At 45.3% G+C, this 26,378-nt stretch overlaps 1 long non-coding RNA gene across 1 annotated transcript in view; it reads right to left on the reverse strand.

Annotated features, from left to right (window-relative positions):
* Window positions 1–2,073: 2,073 nt before the first annotated feature.
* LOC103014491 (uncharacterized) overlaps window positions 2,074–26,378 on the reverse strand; it is a 38,360-nt gene continuing 14,055 nt past the window's right edge. The window contains exons 2-4 of the long non-coding RNA XR_450999.2: window positions 17,434–17,513; window positions 11,480–11,527; window positions 2,074–2,190 (exon numbers count right to left, since the gene is read on the reverse strand). This is a non-coding gene — a long non-coding RNA (uncharacterized LOC103014491). The remainder of the gene's footprint in view (window positions 2,191–11,479; window positions 11,528–17,433; window positions 17,514–26,378) is intronic.

Consider the following 26,378-nt stretch of genomic DNA (forward strand, 5'->3'; position numbering starts at 1 on the left):
CCCCGCGACGGGAGGGGCCGCGATAGAGAAAGGCCCACGCACCGCGATGAAGAGCGGTCCCCGCACCGCGATGAAGAGTGGCCCCCGCTTGCCGCAACTGGAGAAAGCCCTCGCACGAACCGAAGACCCAACACAGCCAAAAATAAAATAAATAAATAAATAAATAAGAAAATCCTTTAAAAAAAAAAAAAAAAAAAAAAGTGGTGATTCCAAGTATGGTGAGTTACAAAGAAAATGGCAACCAAGGTCCGTACTCTGCCTCTTATGGACAGCATTGCCTGGTGGCCATGTGAAGAATGCAAGTTCTGAGAAGTCACTTTTTTCTCAGTCCTCTTTGTCTTCCTCACGCCCAGATCACAAGAGCTGTTTGCTAACTGAATAAATGACAAAATGTCAGAGCTAGAAAGGACCTCAGAATTTACCCAACCCAGTGTTATTGAAATGTGCCCCCCATCCCACCCCTGAGACCCACCTGCATCAGCACCTCTGGGGGCTCATTTAGAATGCGGACCCAGGCCCACTCCAGACTTGCTGAAGGAGAGCTGGGCTCCACTTGACCCAAGCTCCCTAGCGACTCTGACACTTAGTGAAATGGGACACCGATGGGTCTAATCCAGCCCTTGTTTATCAGGGGAGAAAACAGAACCTCAGAGATGAGGCGTAGCTTGCCAGATTGTTGTGCAGCAAATTGGCACCAAACCAGGACTAGAACCCTCTTCTGTCCTCATCTCAGGTCGTTCACTCGTTCCCTCCCTCCCTCAAACGTATAAGGCCCAGGAGGTACAATATTGAGTGAAACAGACCTAGTCCCCTGCCTTTACGGCGCTTACCACCTAACAGGTGAAACCAACATTCATTTTCAAACTTCACATGGTATGTAATTACAGACCATGATGTGTTCAGAGAGAAAAGAGCAGAGGCACGTCTCCCTGTCCAGGTGACCAGGGCTGACTCCAGGAGGTGATGACACTGAGATGTGAAGGGGGAGCAGAGGCGATGGGAAGCCTTCCAAGCAGAGGGGCAAGTTCTGAGGTCAGAGGGAATTAGGCTCAGTGGAGGAACTCAGAGAAACCCAGGGTAGCCGGAGGACACTTAGGGTTCAAGACTGAAAGAACGAGGGGTGGCATTCCTGGAATTCCCCAAGCACTCCTGGAATCGCCCTGTCTGAATCTTGGATAGCAGGGCTGTGCAACCGAATCATCTTGGGAACTTTGTCCCTGCCCAAAACCGTGATTTACCAGGACTGGGATAAATCCCAGGAATTTGTTTTTTTTTTTTAAAGTGCCTCCATTTATTCTGATATGCAACCAGGTTTGGGAACTTCTGGTCTAGGAGATTTGAAGAAAATGGAAACAATTGAGGTTAAGTGACACACACTGGCTTTGAATTCCTTCTTAGACCCTCAATGTGCTCATTTGTGTGGTGGGAAATGCTTGCTTCATGGGTCTGGAGCAGGGTTACAGCAGATAATATTGCAAAGAACCAGCTTGGGCCTTGGTACCTCGGTACATGGTCAATATAAAGTGACTATAATTAAATCCAGGCCTCTGGTTTCTAAGAGGGCTATTTTTAGAGGAAGGATTGTTTTTATCACTCTGCAAAATGCTGGATTGTTTTCAGGAAACTTTGCATTGCACACCCCCCTAAACCCAGAACAATTCCTGTCCCTTCCAGCTTCCAGCCAACCCCCACCCCCCGACTGAGAGCAGGAGATTTAGGGTCAAGGCTGTTCTAAGTCTGTACCTCACCCCCCAGCCCCAGTAATGCTCTATTCCTAGCTGGCCATATGGGTGAATAATCTTTTCCCTAAAAATAGACAGTGGCCACAGGCTCTGTCCAGATTGGATTTCACCTCTTGTTTTTAAGGCTGTCAATCTGGCAACCAGCACCGAGCTAAATTATCTTCTTGAAAATCTTAAATGATGAGAGGAAGATCTCAGGGGTATGAATTCTTGGCATTGGAACAGTCATGTGGCAAAATCTCCAGATCCGAAAAATTGAGCAAGAGATTTATTTGAACCACAACTATTTATTCTTGCAAAATCAGCATAGACTCTTCTTGCTCTTGGACTGTTTCAGCGGGAAGGCAACACCAAGACCATCTAGCACAATGAGGAGAAATGGGGGCGCAGAGTTTGCTTCCAGATTTTGTCGAAGTTACTTTCAGGTCTAATGTGTAGTACCTTCACTCTTAAAGGGGAGAACAAAACGGAGTATAAATTAAAAGGGAGACAGGGAGGATATGATGATGGGGAGAGGGAGTGAAAAGCCAAAGGTAATGTCTAAGTTTGAGGTTTGCTCGTCACCTCTCTCTCTGGGCCACTGCTCCAGATTCTGACTGTCTAGGCATCTGTTGATGATGTAGGCTCTTCTGTGCTGGGCCCATCTTCCAGGTTAGCCCCATCGCTAAGGATATTCCTAAGTAAAGGAAGAGGTCCTTTTCTTTATTCTCTCAAACACAATTGTTATATTTGTGTTCAGCAAACTTTACTGAAGATTTAGAGAGACAAAAGAGGATTACAAGGCAGGACAGGAAAACTTTAAAACTCGACTGTCAGAGTCCACCCAGTGTCCCTAGAGACCATCAGCCATATCTAACCAAAAGGGCGCCCCCTACTGGCTATCTCTCTTCTTGGTCCTATCCTGCCGCCATATTGCATTGTTTCTACCACCCACCCTCCACCCCCTCAGGAGCATGATCGCCTCAAATGCTAATATGGTTTCCACGTTTAACCTCAGGAAGATGCTACTGATAATTAAAGTTTTTCCACCGATCCCATATGCTTGGGTTGGAGTCTTGCTTCCCTTTCTGCCCTTTGGAAACCACCTGTGGATTCCCTTTATTTCTGGGCCCGCAGAACTCAGGATAGTCATACCTGACCTGCAAAGGTATGTGCCTCTTTCCTTAGTCACCTCACCTCTGCCCCAGGCCTGGGAGTCAAGCAAGTCTGACTTTCTGTGTAACTGGAAACTCAACAGGAAGACTCCTTATCCCAGAACAGCTCCCTCCAAGTACCTCCACGTATTAGAAATGCCTCTAGGTATTACAAACTAGTGTCAAACGTGAATCTCTCTTTTCAGCTGCCCGTGTCCTACCTGCTGGAAGGATTTTGGGGAAATGGGAATGATCAAAGGAGAAGGCTAATTGTGTCCCTAATTGTGACTTTTTCCTTGGTTGCTGCCACTCAAGTACCACCCCTTATTTGAACTGCATCGCCTCATTTGAAGCAGTGAAGCCAGCACAGGGATTCAGGTATGAAATACTGGGTTGGCCAAAAAGTTCATTTGGTGTTCAATAAAGTTCTTGGTAAAAATGAAAAATGTGTCTTTACTTAAAACTGAACGAACTTTTTGGCCAATCCAATAGGATGAGAAAAAAGCAAGCACTAAAAAAGCTCATCAATATTTATATTAAATAAATGTAATACTTTACAAACATATACACACACAACCAATCTAGGATTCTAAATTCTCATTGACTGACCTCAGTGACTAGGACCAGGTTGTGGTTACCTGGAAATGAAACTGGAGGGTGAGCCTCGAGTTGGTGTTGTCGGAGACACAGCCCACGAAAGGTTAATAGGGTTGGAAGCCCTCGGAAGGAGGTTGGTCTCTATACCTCACTGAATAATGACTCCAGCCCTAATTCAAACACAAACAGTATGTTCTACATGTCTCTGGGGTGAACTCGAAGTTTGCTTTAAATGTATCTGAAAATGGGAGTGTTGACTTGAAGCAGATGGGGCTCTGATTAGCCAAGGGCCATGGGGAAGTACAAAGCCCTGCTTGGTAGTAGTGGATGATAATCTTATAGTCACTACAACTGGCTCCAGGAAGCCAGGCCTGTCTAACCATCTCTCTGAAGCTCAGACTCTTGCGCGGGGCTTCACATGTTATCAGAGGTGCTAATGGGAGGGCAGATGTGGCCCATGGATAATCGTAATCCAGACTCCAGCAAGGCCTCCCTGTCCCTCCAGCTCAGGGTCTGCCCTGCTTCTGTTTTGCTTACATCATCCAGTGCAAGGCTTAGCCCCTTCACCAATTTCTACCCTGTAAAATCGAAAACCCACTTGCACCAAGGGTGCCCTGAAGTTAGCCCCTTGAGTGAATATTAAAGTGTGTGGGGCAGGAACCGACTCCCATGCCCACTCCTTCCCTCACTGTCCTCCCCTCCCCTCTCAGGAGGGACTTAGACCCCTTCTGGTCCCTTTTACTTCAGCAACAATCTTCAGTACTTGGCCATGTCCTTGGGGCCTTACTCTCCCTCCTAAGAGGCAGAGCAAACAATTTCTTTCCAAATGTATAGTATTTTCTCCGAGAGGAAGCCTGAGGAATAGAATTTCTCCAACTCATTACATAACCATGACTGGGAGATTTGACGAGGGCAAAGGTTTTTTGGAAGCCCAGAGATTTGACTGATTTTATACAAAAACTGGGGGAATGAGAAGAAGTTCATCTACCAAGAGACCACAAAACTCAAGTTTGGGCCACTGTTGATTTAAAACTGTTGATCAGAAGCTGAACTCTGCTCAGTATTATGTAACAAGCTAAATGGGAAAAGAATTTGAAAAAGAATAGATACATGTATATGTATAACTGAATCATTTTGCTGTATACCTGAAACTAACACAACATTGTTAATCAACTGTACTCCAATATAAAGTAAAAAGTTGAAAAAAAGAAAAAAAAGGAAGCTTGTGCTGATATGTTTCTGTGTATCACACCCTTCAGCAGATTGCATTTTACTCAAGTTTCTTTGCGGTCTGGGGTAAAGGCCTGATTTCTTAACGTGAAATCCAGGGATGCCAGAATATTCTCATTTGAACGCAGAGGTCACCTAACTGCTTCCTGTTTTGCCTTCATCTTTGACACGCTAGATTCTGCCGAGGAATTAGCTCTTGTGTTAAAAATGCTTCCAGACTGCCATTTATTATCCTCTTTTAAATTCAGAGTTTTAAAGTGCTCCCTGTCAGTGATGGGACTGAGGCCACACAGGAAGTAGTCTGTCATTTCCAATTCCCAGTGCCGTCGGTGGCACCAACAGTCAACAGTTGCTCAGGATTACCTCCTCCCTCTCCTTTGCCTGCTCCTAGCTCTCCGTGCCCTTCTCCGTCATCTTTTCCTTTCAAACCAATTAAAAGCAAGGGGAACATTTTTACCACAACAAAAACAAAGTTCACTTCCAACACTCACACTATTTCAAGATTTTAGAGATTACTCATAAAGTGGAAAATGGGTTTGACACAGGAATTGAGCAGAATGTTGAACCATTTTTAACAAAATATGGGACAACAGGTTTGTTGTTGTAGAAGCTTTCCATTTCTCTCTCAGAGGGATCATTATAATAATAGCTAATGTTTAAGTGATTATAATATTTACATGAATTATTTCATATAATCCCGAGGTAGGATTGTAATTATTCCCACTATACAGATGAGGAAACTGAGGCTTGGAGAGAATAGGTGACTTGCTTTAAGGTTGCTTATCCAGGACACTTTCAGGGTCAGAAGTCCCACCCCGGTGGTCCAACAAGCACCCTTGGCCACAGAGCTGCACTGACATTGGATGTCGGTGTCCAAGGCACTGGCCTTCTTGTAACGAAAGTGTAGAAGGAACTCCTTTTTCAGAGGTGATAGTCTCCAGATTTAAATTACTTTCTTGAAAGTAGCAGAGTTTTCCTTCTCCATCTTCTGCCAACACTGTTCTCTGCAGATGTAGCGGCTCCTTCCCCTGTTGAATGTTTAACATCACATTCTCCATCCAGCAGCCAGAATGCCCTATTCCCTACAAGCTCTTCTCCTGCAGTTGCTGTTCCCTCTCCCAGAAACGCTCTTCCCCCAGTGGTTGGCACAGTTGGCTCCTTCCCTTGTTGACTCAAATATCCCCTCTGCACAGAGGCCTTTGCCTTCAATCTCCCAAACAACGATCATATTTCCCTGTTTCTTTCATGAGAAATGACCTTGCTCATGTGTTTCTCATTCACTGCTGGTCTCCCTCCCAGGAAGGCAGAGCAGGGACCAGGTCGTCTTGCCTCCACTGTCTCCTCCCAGGGCTGCACACAGTGGATACTTAATAAATATTTGTTGAATGAACAAGTGAATGAATGAATGAGTGAATACATAAATTCTAATTGGTAGCCAAACCGAAAGCTCTAGGAACATGGTATAGTGACTTTTCAAAAGGGAACCCCCCTCCTTCACCTGAGCATGTTAGGAACACGCTAGGAGCATGGAGCATGTTAGGAATGCGCTAGGAGCATGGAGCATGTTAGCAACATGCTCAGAGCTTCAGAGATAAATGTACGTATTGGTCCCATGAATGGGAAATGACTTTCACAATAAGAGTGTAACTTTACATTGAAAAACTAATCCTCGTGCTTTTCTTAGGAATTTCAGAACACAGACCTTGTCTTTTGTTAAATAGAGCTGCCAGTGTTTCTTAAGAGATCCCATAAGATGGGAGAAGGTATGAGAAAGGAGAACACATTGTCATACACAGGCACATGGCATGATTGGATCTGGGTTTTAGGAAGCTCACCTTGGTGGGGGTGTGGATGAGAAATTGCATAGGGGCAGACGAGAGACCAGGAGAGGGGACAGGTGGCAGATGATGGCGGTCTGAAGAAAGGCGCTACAGGGAGCTGAAGAGCAGCCGGAGACACGGAGGGAGGGAGGCAGCAGCAGAGCTTGGAGACAGACAGGACCTGGAGTTGGGGTGCGCTCTGGGTTCAGTCCTGGGCAACTGGGGCCGTGGAGGGCTGGGAGGGAGGTATTTAATTCACATATCCTGTAGACTTTCCTTTGAAGTGTCTCACACTTCCCTCTTTCTCAGAATATTCTTGAGGCAACCCTCCCTCCGGCCCATCCTGAGACGCTGCCTCAGCCTTTGACACAGGTCCACCTGCTCAGACACACTTGCACCAGGCCATTTCCAGCCCCAAAGTCAACGAGATTCTCACTTTTCTCCATATGGGTCAGCCTCTCTGGTGCTTTGGGGTCCTCCTGGAACTGACCCTCCTGCATCCCCCATTGATTTCCTTGTACTGCTCCCCCAGGGCCTCTGCTCCACTCAAGCTGGTTTCCTCAGTCTTGGGGTGAGCTAAGTCCAGCCCAGCCTCTGTGCCTTTGCCCCTGCTCCCTGTCACCTAGCACAGCCTTTCCTTCCATCTCCCATCTCAGTTCTTCAAGACCCCCGTCAAGTCCTGCTTCTACAAAGCTGCCTGCATCTCTCCCCTTATCTCAGCAGCTGACCTCAGCCCATGCCCCACAGAGCAAGTAATCCGACAGGGACTCCCTCCCTCATTTCCTGTCTCACATAAACCCAGATGCACCCTAACTGCATCTAAATCCATCGTCTCTGCCTTCCTTCCTCTGGCCACCTGTGCTCCATCAACTCTGGAGCCCGTCACCTCTCACTGTCTCAGGACCTCCCTCCCTTCCTCCTTTCTACTGGTCCATTCCCAGGCACATTCGACAAACCAGTATCTCTAGTGTTTGGATAAACTTTTCCTTGCCCCTCCCATTCCCCTCTAACTGTTCCCGCAAATTCTCAGCTCCCCCTCACAGCATAACTTCTAAGAGGAGTTGACTAAGTCTCCACCTCTTCCCTTGCATTCTCTCCTCAACCCACTCCAGTTGGTTTTCCAGCCCCACATGTCCCTGAAGCGGCTTTTGTCAAGATCACCAATGACCTCTAGCTTGACAAATCTATCAGTTATTTTTTGGTTCTCATCTTATGCAACCCCTTATCAATATTCCACACTACTCTTTCCTTCTTGAAACATTCCTTATACCACTGTTCTGGTTTCCATCTTACTTCACTGAACTCCTTCTCTGTCCCATTTGCTGGATTATTTTTTATTTGAACTCCTAAAGGTTTATCTCCCCTTGAGAGATCAGTTCTAGGTAAAATCTACATACTTTCTTTGGATAATCTCATTCAATTCATAACTTTAAATACTCTTGACTTGGCAGCAACTCTCACATTTGCATCTGCAGCTCATCTTCTTTCTCCAATTCCAAATTCATGTCTATCTGCCCACTTTTCCACTTTGATATCCAGTAGGCATGCCAAATTTGACAAGTCCAAACTGAACTACTGATTCTCCCATCCTCCCTAAAAATGCTTCTCCTCCAGCCTATCCCATCTTGGCAAGTACCACCATCATCCACCCACTAACTTTCCCTCTCCCCTCACACCCAATCATTTAAGGATTCCTGCTGACTCAGTCTCGAGACATTTTTTCCATCTCCACTGCTAGCATGCTAACCTGGGTCCTCACCAATCACTAGCCTGGATTCCTGCAAAAGCCCTAACTGTCCTCCCAGCTTCTAGCCCCACACAGTCCATTTTCTACAGATCTTCCAGAATCATATGTACAAAAAACAAAACTGATGCCACTCCTTGGATTTAAACCACCCAAGATTTCCCATTGCACAAGGAAATTTTGTATCCTGGCCACACACCCCACATGATATGGCCTCTGTTGATGCTCTGTTATTGTGGCCTTTCCTCTCTCTACTCCAGCCATGCTTGCCTTCATCTTATTCTCCCAGTGCCTCAAACTTGGTCCTGACTCAGGGCCTTTGAATTTGCTTGTCCTTCTGCCTGGAACACTCTTCCTCCACATATGCCCACGGCCTGACCTTTCTTGTCTCTCAGGCCCCAGCTTCCATGTAAGTTTCTCAGAGAGATTTTCCCTGATCATCCATCTAAAGGACCACCTGGCCACTAAGCACCCGATTTTATTTTCATTAAAGGACTTGTCACTTGTGATACTTTATTGTTGGTTTGTTTTTGTCTAGCCTACTCCGCTAGAATAAACATACTGAGAGGCAAGCCCTCAGTAGGTTTGAGGGGTTCACAGTCTGCTATTCTAAACGAGGCGGCTGTCCTCACTCATCTCAAGAATGCGCCAATCAACATGACCAACAGTACGACCTCAGCCAAAATGCATGTGGCCTGAGTTAATAGCAATGAGTTCAAGATGGTGAATAATGGGTTTTGATAATAGATACACGAATGGCCTAACTTCCAGATTAAGTTTTTCTAGAGAATGGGTAAGAGGCAGACAGATCTGGGTTTTTATTTCATCAGCTGTGTGACATTTATTAAATCACTTACCTTATAGAGCCTCAGTTTATTAACCTGTAAAATGGGGTTGCTGATGTTAACTGCCTAATTGGATTGTGAAGATTAAATGAGACAGTGCCTGTATTTCTCTTAACACAGTAAATCCTGGGGAAACCATTAGCAGTTAATAGTATTATTATTTTATTCCTCCAAATGGAGTTGAGCCATCTCTCAAATCACTGGTGTCAAGATGGAGCTTTTTAAGAAATAATGTTAGGACAACTGGGTAGCCATGTAGGAAAAATAATATTAGTACAATATCTTATACCACACACAAGAATAAACTCCAAATGGTTGAAAGATCTTAACATAAAAAATGAAACCATACAATTACTAGAAGAAAACATGGGTGAATTTCTCTATAATCTTGGCATAGAATAAAAGTTATCTATGATTTAAAATCCAGAGGCAAGAAAAGATTGATAAATTTGATGACATAAAAACAAAAAAATGTGCATGGCAAAATACCTTGTAAACAAAGTTGAAAGACAGCTAACAAACTGGGAGAGAATATTTGTGACATATAGCACAGACAAGGGATTAATACCCTTAATACATAAATAACTCAAAAAAATTGAGGGACCAAAAACCAGAAAACTGGGAAAGGACATGAACAGATAACTCACACAAAAAAGATATAAAAGTGGTCCTCAAATGAAAAAAAAAAAAAAGACTAACCTCATTCAAAATTAGAAAAATGTAAATTAAAACACTGAGATACCATTTCTCACTTACCAGACTAACAGAAATTGAAAGGCATGATAATACATTCTCTAGGTAAGACTGTGGGTAAACAGGAACTCATGCATGGTGGGAATGCTAACTGACATGACCCCATGGAGGGATATTGGGCAATAACTAACAGAACTACATGTGTAATTACCCTTTGACCCACTACTGGGAATCTACCATGAAGATATACCTCCAACATCACAAAAATACATATGAACAAGGTTACTCAAAATAGTATTATTTGTAATTATAAAACATTGGAAACAACCTAAATGCCTATGTATAGGAGAGTGGTTGAATAAACTATGGTACATCCACACAATGGAGTACTATGCAGCTATGAAAAATGAGGCAGAAAAATCTCTACAAAATGATTTGGAGTGATTCCTAAGACATAGAGTTAAGGAAAAAAGCAAAGTGCCATGGAATATGTCTAGCATGAGACAGAAGGGGATAGAACAAAATACACATGTATCTGCTCATTGGTGCAAAAGAAATATAGGAAGGATAAACCAGAAAGTAAAGAGACTGGTTACCTACAGGGCATGGATGGAAACTGGGGTGAAAGGAGGAAGGAAATGGGATGGGTGAGAAGGGATGAGGAAGACGCATCACTTCTCTCAATATACTTTTTGTAGAACTTTGACTCTTAGAATCATGGAATGCTTCAAGTACCCCTCTCCTCCCCCACTTAAATCCAACCAGAATATGGGATTAACCCAAAAAGGAATACAAATAGTAACAAACAAACCTAACAATATTTCGAGTGAATATTATAATCACACTGAAGGCGATGGGGAAGGAAGGACCTTAACATGACTTCAGAAAACAGTATCCTGATGAAGATGGTAGTAAGACTGAAGACAAATAGAACCTTATATAAATGCTGTATCCTGGTTAGTAAAAGTGTGTCTCACAGCGCCATGGGCTGGCAATTCTGAAACTACTTTATGTGTATACTCGGACTGAACAAATATATAACTCTATTGTGAATAATGAGAGCCATATTTCTCACTATCAGAGAAAAATATTACAAATAATGAAAGGGGAAAAGCTATAATGAAGTTGGTCGTGTTGGATTAGAATTGGCAGCATCAGTATGAAATCATGCTTTAAAATAAATCGGCTTTACTGAAGTGTAATTAACATACAATAACCTGTACATATTTAAAGTGTGCAATTTGGTAAATTTTGACATGTATACATCCATGAAACCATCACCACAAGCAAGATAGTGACTATATCTATTACTTCCTCCAAATTTCTTCATACCCTTTTGTAATCCCTCCTGACCACCCTTCCCTACCCCTACTGCACCCCCATTCATAGGCAACCACTGATCTGTTTTCTGTCACTATAGATTTGTTTTTCTAGAACTTCATATAAATAAAATCATATTCCATCTGGTTTCTTTCGCTCAGCATAATTATAACAGGTATCAAATAGTTTATTCCTTTTTATTGTTGAGTTGTATTCCAGTCTCCCATGCAAAAGGCAATTATTTGTAGCATTTCCCCCCTTCTCCTTTTTTAAACCTACAAGCTCTCACTCTATGTCCCCACTCTTGCCAATGCTCTCTCATAACTCAGAAATGGAAACAGTTCACAAATCTTACCTTCAGAACTTGCAACTTTTAACCTTCCTTCAACATTTGATGAACAGCCTGGCAAGAGAAGGTAAACAGATGTCAAAAGGTCTCTTGACCCCCTGAAGCAGGGGTGTTCTGGTAAATGTTCAACAATCAGCTATCAAAAAAAAAAAAAGCCCTGATTTGCAGCATTTGCCATTTTCCATGGTATACATACTCCTACCATGCAGATGTGCAGCTAAGACAGTGCCACAGAATGGGGTTCTGGGAAGGGATGTGTGGCACTGGCTCTGCAGGGAAGCCAGCTCCAGCACACCACTGCCCTGAGGTCTGCTAGGATCCCTTCCATCCTCTAGAGAAGGTCAGGATTCCTGCTGGTGCCTGTATTGCTCGTGGAGGGGCCTGAATCTCCCACTCTCAGGGCCACCTTAGGCTCTAGGGTTCTGATTCCACACAGGCTGAACCTGCTCCTCACCACACGGAAGCAGACAAGGAAACACCCATTTCTGTAGTTTCTGCAAAGAAACCCCACTCATAAACACAATTCTCTATCAACGTTTCAAGCAGGTATGGGGAGCACACGGGCAGTTGCAGCTGGAAATTTTCCCTGGGCACTTGGAGTCACTTAGCCCCAGGCTCTCTCGGCATCTTGCTGACCCTCTTTCCATCCTTCCCTCCTCTCTGCCCCCTGCCTCCTACCCCACAGAAGGCAGCTGAGCCTCTGCTTTGTGTCCTAGCTGAGGCTCCTGCCCTTCTGGCCTTACTTCCCACCCAAAGTGTTTATAAAGGTATCTAAGCAAATAAAGACATTTCCTCTCTAAAAAAAAATGTTGGTGTCTGCTATAAAAATAAGTTTAATTCTATTACCCCACATTTTTTGCCCTCTCTGAACCTCTGTGCTCTGATCTGCAAAATGGGTACAATAATATCTACTTATAGGGTTACAGTAAATTAGAAATGAGATTATATGTGTAAAGTATAGCTCCACCCCTGCAAATAGCTGCCCTCCAATAATTCTAGTCCCCTTTGACTTCCCTTCCCTTGACTTAGAGGGTTGAATGCAACTTCCTTTTGTCCAAAGATAGATGATGGGGAAGCTGGCCTGGGCAGCCTTTCTGCTACCTGCAGGAAGCATTTCGGAGACTATAGGAAGGCCTACCGGAGCTGGAAAGCTTTTCCCTCCCTGAAGCCCGAGAGCAAAGTCAGGAGAAGAGATCAGGGCAGCTTTGTCTCTCTAAGCTTCTGTGTAGTAAGAGGGCCTCAGACCCACAATACATGACAAAACATTATCACTCATTCACTCCACAGCATTTGTGATCCCTTGCATTATCAAAGGCATGGGGATAGTTGCTATTATACAGTCTTTTTTTTTTTTTTTTTTAAGGCACATTCTGGGCTCTACTAGCTCTCACTGAGACAGCCCACTATCCCACCTCCTACAGGCATCAGTGAGGCACAGACTCAGGTTCAAATCCCAGCGTCACCACTTAGCAGCTGTGCTGTCAGTTCAACTTTCTGAACATCATTTCCTCACCTTCAACTCCCCTCCCACTTTCTGCAACGCTGCACGACCATTAAAAACCACATTGCACCTTTAACTCCCCTCCCACTTTCTGCAACGCTGCACGACCATTAAAAACCACATTGCACCTTTCTCTACCATCGATTTTGTTGTGAATCTTCTAGAAGTTCCTTTTAGATCCTTCCTGGATATTCCAGCCTGCTTTTTAAATTCATCTGAAGCACAGAGGCCAACGCATGGCATCCAGTGAGCTGAGCAAGAAGCAAGGGAGAGTGAACAGAACACTGTTCTATCAGGAACAGAAGCCCCAGTGGCTTCAGAAGGCTGGGCCAGCATGTGCGGCCAGTGCTGGATGTGTCATGTCAGACCCTCCTGCAGCGCCGAGCAACCCTCAGTGGGTAGGGACTGTGTATTCCAGAGGCTCAGCTGAGTCCAATGCTGGAGGTGAGGGGGCCTGACACTGGGAATCCCAGCACCACTGGCCTGGCCTTTGCTGCTTAACAGACAAAGTAGGCTGTCAAACCCAGCTCCATTTCTCAATACTATGCAATCCACTCAGAGATAGATGGGTTAGCTGGCCAGATCCAGCTTTTAGGCCACCGGTTTTCAGCATAAAGGAAACTGTTCCTCAGCACAAATCATTAAGGAACTGATAACAATCTGTTGCCAAGGTAGCTATTCTTCCAAGATGCTCAAACAGAGAAATTACTCTGATTACTCAGATAGTCAATAGTGATGTAATTTTGAACCCAGCGGTCATCTGGCATCAAGTCAAAAAAGCACAGCCAAAAGCCCATGCACATTTTTTTTTCTTTGCTTGCAATTTTCCTAAGAGCTCAGGCATGGGAACCTTGTCCACACACCCCAGCCCTTACAGCCAGAGGCAGCAGCAGTATTTGTCATCATGCCTGGGAAAGAGAAGAGGTCCTTTGTGGAACAACTCGAGAAGGCTCCCACGCCAGCCTCCTCTTCCAGCTCTTGTCAATGCTCCCTGCAGAGGGGAGCCCAGAGAACAGCCTGTCAGCTCTTTTCAGGGCTGAGAAAGTCAGGCTTTCTGTCGCCTTGGCTGGGCTGAGGGACTTGGATCACTGGTCGGCAGCCCAGGATTTACACAGAGAGGAGCAAAGAGGGATGGGAAACATCAGACCTTTCACTGACTGAGAGTCAGGGACCCGGCGCTGGAAGAAACCTTCCAATCACCCCGCTCCCTTGACTGATGAGAAACGGAGCCCAGAGAGGGTCACACAGCTCAGCGCCGGGGGCTCCCGCCTGCCCAGAGCCAGGAGGTCCCAGTGAATCAGGCATCTAGCCCGGCGTCTCCCTTCGCTGGACAATCCACCGTATCAGCCCGGCCCCTGTCGCCCAACTCCTCAGAGCCACGCTGTGATGCTCCGGACTCTGCTGTCCCCCAGTAAAAGAGTGTATTCAGATCCAAACCCCTTTCCCACCTCCATCCAGCCGTCCAGGCAGTCTGTCTCCAACACGGTCGCCAGCCAGTCCTTTCTAGCTCATGTCAGTAGGGATGCAGATTCCCAGAAGAGCAACTCCAAACTCTTCAGAATATCGTTTCAGACCCTGTGATCATGGAAAGAGTGCAGCCGGACAAGGGCTGGAAATCCAACTCCACCACATTCTCACACTTCATATTGGTCAAGTGACTTATTTTTCTGAGCCTCAATGACCTCATCAGTAAAATGGAGACGGTAAGATATACCAAGGAAGGTTTTAAGAACTAAATGAGAGCCTATAGAGTGCTCGCAGCATTGTGATTCTGCCTGGTGATTGACAGCTGCCTCTCTTTGGAATCTTCCATCTTACCAGGCAGGCCCAGCTCTCAGTGGGTCCCTGCAGGACCCTTCACTTTGGCCATTACTGTCTGCTCTCTTTGGTAATCTTGCTGTAACTGTTTTTCATTCCAAGTAAATGCACTTCCTGAAATGTTTTCCTGCACACCTACTGTGTGCAGGCCCGTGTTGAGTGCTGGGGGTGGAGCAACCACTTGGCTACAATTTCTGTCCCATGGATGCTCACGGCCCAATGGGAGGGCAGAGCAGCAACTCCACAGGGCAGAGAGGGTCATAGGTGACATACAAATACGACCTGGAGAAGTCAGAGGAGGGGTTGGGTGCTTCATGGTTTGAGTGTTATCTAAATGCCTCTCCTGTTCCAGAAGGAATCTGGTTCCCCTTCCCATGTCAGAGATCCAGGCACCTGGGCTGGGAGCAAGGATTGCTCTGTCTGGCCCCGCAGCATGGAGCCCAGGCTTGACAGTGTCTGAGGGGAAGCCTGAATAGAGAACCAAAGGACCGTCAGCCATGGGCCATGCTCCCAAAACCTGCCAGGAGTCTGAGGCAGGGATTCACTTGCTTTATTGGGGGGATGCTTTCAAGACAAGGGGAGAGAGGGAGGGTAAGGCAGGCAATATAGTCTCAGCTGGCGTCTGGCTTTAGCCTTCCCAGAGGGTGCTTTGGAGTAAGAATTGCAGCACAGAGTTGACTTCACCATGAGACAAAGAGGCCACACTTTTGTACCCTGTCCCTGTCAGGCATTAGATGGGCTTGTGGGGGAGGCAGGCTGTTGGATACCCCTGGGTGAGGTGGTTTCTCCTGGGCTAAGGACAACTCTGGAGGGAAAGGGGGCAGATCTGAGCCCTCAGCAGCCCACAGCTGGAGGACGGGTACCCTGGTCACCGCCCTGTCCAATTGGAGGTTTTAGAACAGCAAAAGAAAAGAGACCCTGAAATGCTAATGCTAATGTGTGTGTGTGTGTGAGAGAGAGAAAGAGAGACAGAGAGAAGACAGTAATTCTAACAGCTAACGTTTACTGAGCTCTCAACTGTATACTTGCGCCAAGCCTTTTATAAATATACATTTTATAACTACAACCTCATTTAATCCTCTCAAAAACCTTATTAAAACATACATTTTGTATATAAGGAAACTGAGGCTCAGAGAGGTTAAGTCAGTTGTCTAAGGGCACACAGATAGAAAGGCCAGCGCTGGGAGTTGAACTCAGATCTGGATTACTCTACAAATCAAGCTCTCAACCCCTGCCACGCTGCCTACTGAGGCTGCCAGGCCTATTTGGACAGGCAGTTTTCAAGAGGGAGCTTGGGTGGTAACACAGATGAAAAGAGGCCTCAAGCAACCTTTCCAGGTTCCAAAGCTGGAGTCACTCCGACTCTCCTTGCTCTCTCTTTCCTCCTAGCCACCCATGGCCAAGTCTTGCCCCATGGACCCCTTCAGCCTCCCCGTCATCTGTCCCTTCTCTCTGCCCCTGGTCCGCAGCAGCTCAGGCCCCGTTCCCCTCCTAGCTAGAGCTGGACTGGCCTCTCCTACTGGGTCTCTCCTCCCGGCTCATCTCTCTCCCTCCCAGCCATGTGCACAGCCTCACCAAACTCATCTCGAAAACCCAGCTCCAATCATGTCAATTCCTTGATAAGGCCTTTCACTAACCCCCGTCACCTGCTGCAGTAAGCACACTCACCTCAGCCTGGCAATCAAGGTCTCCAAGATGTGGCCCCAAATGTAACCCCAGCCTCATCTCTGCTGCGGGCAAAGAGATGATTTCCCCCCATCCCTGCAGGCTCCTGTCTCTGTGGGCTGCTCTCGCCCTACTCTCACTGTAATGTGGCCTCTCCCAGGACATTTGCCTGTTGAAATCTGACCATTTTAGAATTAAATGAGACTTTAGAAATTAAGATAAAAGTCTAATTTTCCAGGTGAGAAAAATGAGACTCAAAAATATATATCGATACAGGACGACAACTATCATGAAGGTGCACTATATGTACTCAGGTAGCATGTACGTGTACACGCATACACACGCTCACACGCACGTTCACTCTCAGTCTTTATCCTTCAGTTCTTGCATGCATTTCACTCTGGACCCTTGCCGCTGGGGCTGGCTCTCCCCCCAGCTGGTTTAATGAAGAGCACGTGGTCTTCCTGGTGAGAGGCGAGACTAAGAAATGGAAGAGCAATCTCAGGAATGGACATTGGATCACAATCATGGTCCCAGCCCTGACTGTGTACTAGAATCATCTGAGAAGCTTTTAAAATTCTCAATGCCCAAGCTGCAACCCAGACCAATTGTACCAGAAACCTGGGAGTGGGATCCAGACATCAGTATTTTTTTTTTTTTTACAAGAAAAGAGTGTCCACTGCTGTATAGTACAGGGAACTCCACTTCGCTGTACAGTAGAAACTAGCACAACACTGTAAAACAACTATACCCCAATAAAAAAGAAAATGGTGGAAAAAAAGTATCCAGAAACAAAAACTTCAACTTGAACAAGAAACAAGAGAACCACCAAACTCTGCATCCCATTCTAAAAACTCAACCAACATTTTGTTTGCAAATCGTTTGTTGATCATCTACTATGTGCCTCAAATACCCAGGCCTTGAGACTGGAAGCTGGCGCCTGAGGACATGGAAATGAAAGGACACAGACTCTGACCTGAAGGAACGCCAGTCCATGGGGCAGATGCTCGCATCAAGCAGCCAGCAAGTCCCACACCAGAGGCACGCCTGGGGAATCTGGGAAAAGAGGAAGTAATGATTACTCTTTCAGGAAAAGACTGCACAGAAGGAGTTGACTCAACCTAAGTCTTAAAAGATGAAGCTGGAGAGAAGGTTCCCAGCATAACAAAGGCCCATGGATGTGTGTTTTGCACCCTCACTGGAGGAGCAGTCAGTGCTCCAAGGTGGCTCTGCTGAAGGTTTTGACTTTTATCCACCCAAGCACCCCCACTGTGCCTTTTTAAGGACTCTTGCTTCCATTGGCCTTCTAAGGCAAACCCTGCTTATCTCCTTTCCGATTTGTAGAGACTCTTTATTGGACTCCTAGCCTCCAATCTCACCCCAGCTTAACAGCTACAGGCATACCTCAGAGATATTGTGGGTTCGGTTCCAGACCACTGCAATAAGAATACCGCAATAAAGCAAGTCACATGAATTTTTTCTTTCCTAGTGCATACCAAAGTTATGTTTACACTATACTGTAGTCAATTAAGTGTGAAATAGCACTGTGTCTTTACAAAAATACATACCTTAATTTAAAATACTTTATTGCTAAAAAAATAATACTTTATTGCTACAAAGTGCCATCATCTGAGCTTTCAGTGAGTCATATAATCTTTTTGCCACAGTAACAAAGATCACTGATCACAGAACACAATAATGAAGAAGTTTGAAATATTGTGAGAATTACCAAAATGTGACACAGACATGAAATGAACAAATGCTGTTGGAAAAATGGCTCTGATAGTCTTGCTCAATGCAGGGTTGCCACAAACTTTTAATTTGTAAAACCACAGTATCTGCGAAGCATGATACAGTGAAACAAATAAAACAAGGTGTGCCTCTACTATAAAATTCAGTGTTTTCAAACAACAATCATTTTATTACATCTTAATATTGTGTTTGCATCTGAACAGGGTTCAGCTGGGTGGGTCTTCTGCTCCGTGTGGGGTCCACTGAAGTCACCCAGGGGTTCATAGCTGGCAGATAGGCTGGTGTGGAGGGTCCAAGACAACTTCATCCACAGATATGGCATTGTGGTAGAGCTGGCTGGAAGCTAGAGGGCCTAGATGTAGGCTTTCTAGCATGGCAATCCCAGAGTAGTCTGTCTTCCTACATGGCTCAGGGCTCCCAGAGAGAGTCCCAAGATTGAGGAGATAGAAGCTACCAGTATCCAAGCCCAGGTGTTACTCCCACCAAATCAGTCACAGAGCCTGCTCAGTGTCAAGAAAGATCTTATCTCTCTGGGAAAGGATTGTCCAGGAATGTATGGATATCTTTAGTCTGCCCCAGCCTTACACCCATTTCCAGATTAAGCTCCCCGATTTAACAGTCCTCGGTTACCCCAAAAACAGTTGCAGTGGTTTCCCTTTGCCTACAGGATAAATTCCAAATTGCTTATTTTGGATCCATGGGCCTTCAACATTTGACACAAAACATCTTTCCAATGTTGGGGAGACGCTTCTCCAAGGGTCTCTGGCACTCCTGCACACCTTGCCAAGGCCTTGGTCTCTCTGTAACTGGTCCCAGGCTGTTTCTCCTGGGTGCGTTTGCAGCAAGCACCCTTGAGGGATGAGATAGTCTCTCTCTCAAAGAGCAGGCTGCTGTAAGGTGGTGGGCTCTCAAGGCCCAGGATCCCTTTCCTGTGTGTCGCCCACCTGCATGGCCCCTGTGGGCCTTGGGGCTCAGAACCGATGTGACTGTGCCGACACTCTGGATCTTGCTATTGCTACAAGTAATAGAGTCCTTGGTCCCCAACTCAGGAGTTGTATGTCTTCTGTCAGCATCCACGCACTGGGGCAGGCGAACTCATCTGCTTGCAAGCAGGGAAAATCTCAACCCCTTCCCAGCCCTTGGCATCCAGCACGTCACCACCACTTCCAGCTACCGCAGCCTACTTATCGCACCCACAAACATGCAGAAAATTCCTACCTCAGACTCCTACTGCCACCCAGAATGTCCATGGGTCTCTCTGTCTCATTTCTTTCCACTGGCAAAGCCAAGTTGTACCTCATTACTTTTCACTCACGTCAGGTGTCTTCACAGCACTCCCTGCCTCCAGCCTCTGGTTGGTGGTTCCGGCAGCAAAGTCTACGAAGCTCTTTGTGATAAACCCTTTCAGCTGTTAAGGCCGCGTCTCTGAGCACTCTCACTGCAACAAAACCAAACCTCTCTCTTTCCAGAGCACTTTCATGCTGTTCCTCTTGCCTGGAATTATCCTTCACTGTCTGTCTGACTCATTCTTCAAGGTCCAGTTCCAGAGACACTTCCCCCAGGAAGCATCCCCTGTTGTCTAGCTAGCTCATTTGGGGGTCCCTCCCCCTCCTCTGCCTGCTCCCCCTGCACAGCATACAGAGAAGCATTAACTAGTACCATAAGCGTTGGTACTGAGTCTGCTCTTCCAGTATCGTGAGCTCCTTGGAGGCAAGAACCGAATCTTGCTCACCCCGATATCAGTGCTTAGCTGGGGTGATGCTCAGAAATATTTCTTTAAAAAAGAATGAATGATGCCCACTCCCTACATAAACACTTTGCTTACCACCTCTGGCCAAAATAATCTCATTCCTCCAAATTCCCAGAGGACTGGTTTTCTTTATGACAGTATATATGGGGATGTCCCAGCGTTTCTCACATGTACCCCCTGAAGGTCAAGATCATATCTCCTTGTTCAGATCAATCTTAGATCACTTTGGAGTTTTTCTAGCTTTCCATTTTGTAGATACATTATTTTAAACACCTTAAAAACCTAACCCAAGGATAGCAAGAAGAGCTATGGAGTATGTTACATTTTATTTGGATCAATGGACAGATTTCCAACCAGCTCTGAGCACATGCTAATTTGCATTTCTATTTCTAATATAATAACCAAATCAATCGTCTAGGAGAAGAGAAGGGTACTTTTTCTCACCTCTGTCTATTCACCACCTCTGAGCAGGGGTGAATTTATTCAAGATTCAACAAATATTTATTGAGCGTCTAATAACATTCCCACCCCCCAGGCACCTGGCCAGTGTCCCAGACAGTGCATTAGCAGGGAATGGAGCTCTGCCTTTATTCATAGGTTGGAGATGGAGTGGAGTCGCCACTGCAGCATTGACATGCAAGCTTCCTAGCTGTTAATCAGAAAGATCTGAGAATCCAAAAAGATCATGAACAGACATATGGAGTGATGGCCTTTGACGGCTATCCTTCAGATGTGGTTTGTCCTACTCTTTCTCCACTCTTCACAGCACATTTCTCCCAGAAGCAGTCTGGGATGTTCGGCAGCTCAGTTCAGAGAAGGGCTATCCACGGGCAGCACTGGAGGGTGGGGAGAGTGTAAACGGTCACTGGGCAGAGCTGCTCCCAAGCAACAAGGCAGAGGAAGAGTCCTGTGAGGAGAGGGCGGGGCTTTCTTGTCAAGTCACCTTGAATCTCTTTCCAGTTCTAGTTTAGTTTCTTGAGAAAGATAGACGTCTCTGCTATTGTGTCACACCCAGTGTGGAAAATAGCAATACACTGAAGTTAGAATCCAGTCAATTTCACCTTGATCACTGTGAGGTTCTGTGGCCTGAGACCCAAGATCTGGATGTAGCTGGTAAAATCTGGAGAAAGTGGTGTTTCAGTTAAGAGCAGTAGTGTGGTTCAGGGCTAAAAATGTGGTCTTTCAAGTCGGAGAAGGACTCTAGTTCTACTTCTGCCACCTACCAACAGGGTGATCATGGGTGTGCAAGTTATAGTTCCTCTTTGAGCTAATTTTTCTCATCTGTAATCAGAAACGATAAAACTACCTCTCAGTCATGATGCTTTCACCATGTGATGAACTCTACCCTCCTGAAATTCCTACTCTTCTTGACATAGCCCTCAAACATTAATGTGACTTTCCCTGATACACCCCCCAACCCCAAGAGGAGGTGTGCAGGCCTCTGATCTGCCTTCCTTTCGGGCTCCTTTATCAAACAAGGCAAGTACCTGATTCCTTTCATCGCTGTATGATGGAGGTACTGTGACCGAACCGTGATCGTTTTGCCTGATGTGCAGCAAGCCGAGATACTGAGACGCTGACTGAGGTTTGCAGCAAAGAGAGAGTTTACGCTCAAGCCATGGGTTATTTATGAGATAAAGAATAAAGCAGCAGGGCGGTCTGAGGCGTTGAGAGCGTGAGGAGAATAGGGAAAGGTGATTGAAAAAAGGTGCGGTAATTGTCACTCTGTACAGGTGTAACTAAGCTACAGGTTTCAGCACGTTCAAAATGGAGGCGCTTAGCACGATCTGAGGGTGGAGTTTTGGGCCCTCTGACGCCAAAAGGTCACTGAGCTGACCCTCACGCATGCCCAGTTGGAGGGTTGGTGGTCTTAACCGGTCTTAACCAGCTCAGCTCAAACTAGACACAGCTGACTCCACATTCCTGGAAAACAGCCGAGGCAAATATCTTATTAGGCTACGTGCCACTTGGAGGACATGCAAGTCTTTTGTAGCAACAATTAAAACAACCTTGATTAGTGAAGGCAGGTTACAGGTGAAATGGATTTAACTAATGATTACCCAGGGTTTCAGTATGTTCTCTCTCTCCTCCCACCCCTAACCAGCTAAAGATGATTTTGTCTTTTCCTACTCAGATTTTCCCTCTTCCCTACTCCATAAAAAGAGTTTAGCCCCCACTCACCACAACTAGAGAAAGCCCGCTCGCAACAACGAAGACCCAAAGCAGCCAAAAATAAAATAAATTAAATTAAAAAAAAAAAAAGAGGTTAGTCTTTACTAACCAAGTTATAAAATGTTTGTGTCAACCCTGGAAACAGGGGTAGAGAGAAACAGGCCCTGAACTGCAGGAGGAAACTAGGCATCAGAAAGAGCTCAAAGGGAATTTGACAAGTGAGGTGCTCTGGAGTATCTATTATCTGCTAGGAAATAGACAAAAGAGATTTTGGAAGGGTTTGAGGAGTTATGAATTTGTTCCCCATTAATATTCCTTAATTCCAGAGGTGGTCAGGGAGAGGCCTGTGTGAGAGTCAGCTTCCCCCCGCTCTCCTGTCCCAGAGCGCCTGCCTTCTCAGCGAGGGTCCTGCACTCACCACATTTATGTGGCAAAAGAGGGAGAATTATTTTGGATATCAAAACAAATGGTGATCCCAGAAGGTTGCTGAATTTGGGGATAACTGGGACCCACAACTGTCTCCAGCAGTTTGTGCCCTGATATTCTCTCTTCCCTTAATATCTTCCCCTTTCCTCATTTCCAGTTTTTACATCTTATGTCTTTATTTTCAAGGAAATGATATATTTCTTCTCAGCACAAACTTGGTCTCTGCTTTTTATTTTTCTCTTTCTTTTTCTGTTGTCTCTCAAGATGAACAAAGTAGCTGCCACCCCGTCCATCATTTCCCCAGAGGGAAGTGTCCTGGCCTGGACACTAATGCCAACCATGGAACAAACACCGAGGGAGCACCTACTTGGGGCATCCCCAGGCCAGGCACTGGGCATGAAGTAGTTGAAGATACACTTCAAGAGGCTGTCTAATAAATCATAGTTTTAACCTCCTCTTTGATCCAAAAGTTTTAGGTGAGGGGTGTGTGTGTGTGTGTGTGTGTGTGTGTGTGTATTTCATAGGACAACATAAGGAAGTGAAAAGACACCTCTGTGGTCTTCTTCAAAGTCCATAACCCAAATCTAATCATGAGAAAAACATCAGACAAACCCAAATTGAGGGATATCCTACAAAATACCTGACCAATACTCTTCAGAAGTACCAAGGTCATGAAAAGCAAGGAAAGACTGGTAAAATCCTAAAAAAAAAAAAAAAAAATCTGTAGTTTAGTTATTAGGATTGCACCAGTATGAATTTCTTATTTTTGACAAATATACCGTGGTTATACAAGATGTTAACATGACGGTAAGCTGGATGAAGGGTATATGGGAACTCTCTGTACTATCTCTGCCACTTTTCTGTAAATCTAAAATTATGACAAAATTTTTAAAAATTAATAAGGAGAATGCATAAAAATGAATCAATAGTTAAGCAAATATTCAAGCTGGTATAATTCTATTTGGAGTTTTTTTCCCCCTAATAATCAATAAAACAGATTGAAAACAAAGACTAGACACATCCATAGCAAAATGTTAATAGATGTTAGTGCAAGATAGTGATAATTTTACTTTTGTTTCCTGCATTTCTCAATTTCCTTCCATGAATATATTTATTATTAACTTTGTAATAATTGTTTTAAAAATAAAACATTATTTTAAAAGTCATGTGGAGAAAAAGTGACCTATACTCTGTCTGTGGGCCCGAGAAGGCCCAGAGGCCAGAAGATGCACCCATTATTAATTCTGTGTGGAGCTGAGGAGAAATGAGACAAAGCCCTGGAGAGAAGGGAGGGAGCTTTCCAGGAAAGTGGAGCATTGGAATGCAAAGCTTGTTCAGGCTCTGACACGCTCAGGGGGACACAAAGGCCTTCAGCACTTTTGGCAGTAAGTGCTCTCCCTGCATGAGCAAGAAAAGCATCTCGGCTGGGTCAGTCACCTCTCTGGGTCCTCCCTGCCGACAGTCAGGATGCAGGAAATGTTTTCCAGGTTTGAGTGGCCTGTTGCCAATCACTGAAAGGGAAATAGCAGGAACGTGGTCTGGCGGCCTGGTGTGAACAGGGCAAATGCACATGTGGGTGGCGGGCAGGGCAAGATGGCTCTGTTCACTGGAGGCGATGACATGCCAGGTCCCAAAGTAAAGGTGAGCTTAGGGTGGTCCAGTGGCAAGTGTAGGAAGCATGGTTGCTCACACACAGCAATGAAAGGCTCGCCGGTGAGTTTAGAAGCGACCAGACTGAAAGGCATGTTCAGTCAGCAAAACAGATAGGTAATATTTCTCTTCCCCACCTTCCAAAGGTCTTGATGAGGCCATAGGACCAAGGGGAAACTTTTACACCACTAGTCAGTCTCTTTCGTTTGACTAACCAGGGAACACAGAGATTCAATTTCCTGGCAGTCACCCAGGAACTTAAGGAAGGGGATTTGGCAAAATGCAGCAGTTTCTGCAGGATTCCATCTCATAATCTTGATGAAAGTGATGTTGAGTCATTCCTTTATTCCCTTACCTTAATGCATTCATTCTTAAAACCAGTGTTTATTGAGCATCTATTTTGTACCAGATTACAACAATCCCAATGTGCCCTCCTTAGGTAAACTAAGAAATGGGTAGAGGCGGACTAAAGTGGGGGTCTGGAAGGAACAGAGCATTACAGCAAAAAGTGTGCTGAGCCCATGACTTAGAGAGGTCCCTAGGCCATCCAGCAGCATTGTATTTTACATGACATGGCCTTGGTTTTTCCAGATTCATTACACTCTTCTAAGAAAAAAAAAAAAACTATAGCAAAAGAAGAGGTCTTTTCAGTGTCAAAAGGAAAACTCGGATGTCACTGTAGCTTCAGAAGCTTCCTCTAATTGCTACAGAATCATGGCCTAAGGGCAAAGGTCAAATGATAGATGCGTTTTTGACTATAATGACTAGCTAGGAGGTTTCAAAGAGCATTTCAAAAGAGTTTAGGTGGCAGAGCACCTGGACGTCATGAGACCTGGAGTCCTTTCCCAAATCCCCAGTTTCCTGTTTTATATGCGTGGTCCTGCTACCTACCTCATGGGGTCATTGCAAGGACGAAATTACGTATGTGACTCATTCAGCACTTGTCTGGCACATACTAAGACTCAACAGATGTTAGATATGAATTTAATACTGAAGTACTATGACATGTTGATATGTTAAATTCCATCACATAGACTAATTTTACCTAATGAAAATATGACCGTGTTCCAGGTATGCAGGAATTCTTTACCTCATTAAAAATACATAAGTTATTAAACACTTTCTTGAATGTTTAAAAATTCATACTCACTTAACACTTGTGTATTTGTTTATCTGCCAGCTGACAAGCAGGATCAGCTACCAAAGGTATATAAAAACTTGTTGGAAAAGAAACTGAACTTGAATCCATTCTATCCGCTGACTTATAATTTCCTTGTGACATGGGACACAGCCATCGTTATTCAATGCACTCCTTTGGGAATCTTCAGAAGTGTCCTTTGGAAGCAGAGTCTGAGAGCCGCTGGATTGGACAGCATATTTATAACCACTTGCTTTTAAAGAGAACCAGTTAGGATTTGTAATGAGACCATGAAAATCGCCCTGCTTTGTGCCAACCTCTCTAAGAATTCAGTAAATCTGAGAAATCCTAGAACTCAAGGGAAACAGTGCAAATGCTCAGGCTGATGAGCTCGGCAGCAAGGCAAGATTCTGCTGCGTAGAGGACCTTATCATCTATCTTATTAAGTGACGGGACACTTTTGAGAGTGAAAGGGGCCCTATTAAAAATCATTCCAAGACAGCAGTTCTACACACACAGCTTGTCCCTGCAAACCAGGACACGTGGCCACCTCCTCCGCAGGCAGCTGAGCCCCTGAGATACTTCTGGGCAGCAGACAGTGCAGAGACTCAAGTGCTCACGCTTGCTGTCCAGCCCTCTCCACGTGGTCGGTGAGGGAAGGGGGGAGGCTGGGCATCTCCACACCCATGGGGACAGCTCAGAGGCGGGAAATGGGTGAGCAGATCAATGCCCTCACTGCAACTGAAGAAACTGAATCTTCAGAACAAGCACTGAATTTTCCAAAAGAAAATTTGGGAGTAAATTTGAGAGAAGGCCTCCAAAGCCTTCTTCCCATAATTATCAAAATGATTCAATCCAGTCCATGAGCAGGTCTTTAAATGGCTTCCTGTGCCAGGTGCGGTGGCCAGCCACTGGGGACCCAGAGGAGAACAGGAGCCATGAATGGGAGAGACGAAGCTTTCTGCCCATACATGCAGTTTAGAGCAACCGGTCCCAGACCAGAGGCAGCAGACAAGCCACGGGGCACAGAGAA

This window comes from Balaenoptera acutorostrata, chromosome 7 (genome assembly GCF_949987535.1).
Source record: "Balaenoptera acutorostrata chromosome 7, mBalAcu1.1, whole genome shotgun sequence".
NCBI classification, from domain to species: Eukaryota; Metazoa; Chordata; class Mammalia; order Artiodactyla; family Balaenopteridae; genus Balaenoptera; species Balaenoptera acutorostrata.